This window comes from Nanorana parkeri, unplaced genomic scaffold, assembly GCF_000935625.1.
Source record: "Nanorana parkeri isolate BGI_ZX_2015 unplaced genomic scaffold, ASM93562v1 scaffold123, whole genome shotgun sequence".
In the NCBI taxonomy this organism is placed as follows: Eukaryota; Metazoa; Chordata; class Amphibia; order Anura; family Dicroglossidae; genus Nanorana; species Nanorana parkeri.
Window position 1 is genome coordinate 1,068,833 of NW_017306391.1, and position 887 is coordinate 1,069,719.

The 887-nt window shown below is 43.9% G+C and overlaps 1 protein-coding gene across 1 annotated transcript in view; it reads left to right on the plus strand.

The window, feature by feature from the left end:
- Positions 1 to 333: 333 nt before the first annotated feature.
- The window catches only part of PRDM1 (PR/SET domain 1), an 11,802-nt gene continuing 11,248 nt past the window's right edge, over positions 334 to 887 (plus strand). Inside the window, exon 1 of the mRNA XM_018553543.1 lies at positions 334 to 345. The gene's annotated coding sequence lies outside the window, so the exon portion shown is untranslated. The remainder of the gene's footprint in view (positions 346 to 887) is intronic.

Here is an 887-nt window from a genome sequence, read left to right on the forward strand (position 1 = left end):
TCATACACTCGGGCACCGTGTGATGAGGAGGCCATATACACACAAACACACGTATGGTGAGGACATCAATCATGGCAGCAGTCCATGGAATGTCAGGTAAGTCTGTAGCCACACCCAAGCCTGTGTCATAGTAGTAACAGGAAGAGAAAGGAAGCGGCCAGTGTGATTAACAGAGGAGCAGAGAGCAGCTTGTCAGTCGTATCCCGAGCACCGAGCCGAGCACAGTACCTGCGTATGATCACTATGAGAGCCGGCCATTCATACACCCCGCTCATACACTGACACCCCATCATTTCCTGGCCAATGCTGGACTCCTATACACACAGGTGTGTGCCATCTCACCAGGTAAGATCGCCATCGCATCACTAGGACTGGGACACCGAGCACTATAGAGTTACATCCACAGAGCACACACGTCTCAAGCATCACTCATCCCCTCTTCTGGAAGGCTGCTGCAAGCATCGACTACTCATTCGGTACAATCCGATGGGACTTTTTAGGGATCCATTTACAAAAGGGGTTTGCACAAGATTTTCACAGCTTTCTCCAATAGTGTTTAGGTGGATTTGGTTGGGGAAATGGGAGAATCTTTGGGGGAAGGTGTGTGAGAAACTTTATAAATAGATCCATGAAAGTCTGATCCTGCTAGTCTGAGGTTATTACTATATGTTCATGTTCATGTTCAATATATTGCCCTCCTGAACTTTGAGTGTGTATATGTATGTATATCAAAGATTATATAAGAGATCATATGTATTGGATCTATGTATGTTTATATAATATATATATACATAGAGAAAGAGGTGTATGTATTGGATCTATATGAGAGAGAGAGACTTTGGATAGATAGAGAATGACAACCTATGTATTTATACAAGAGAGAGAGA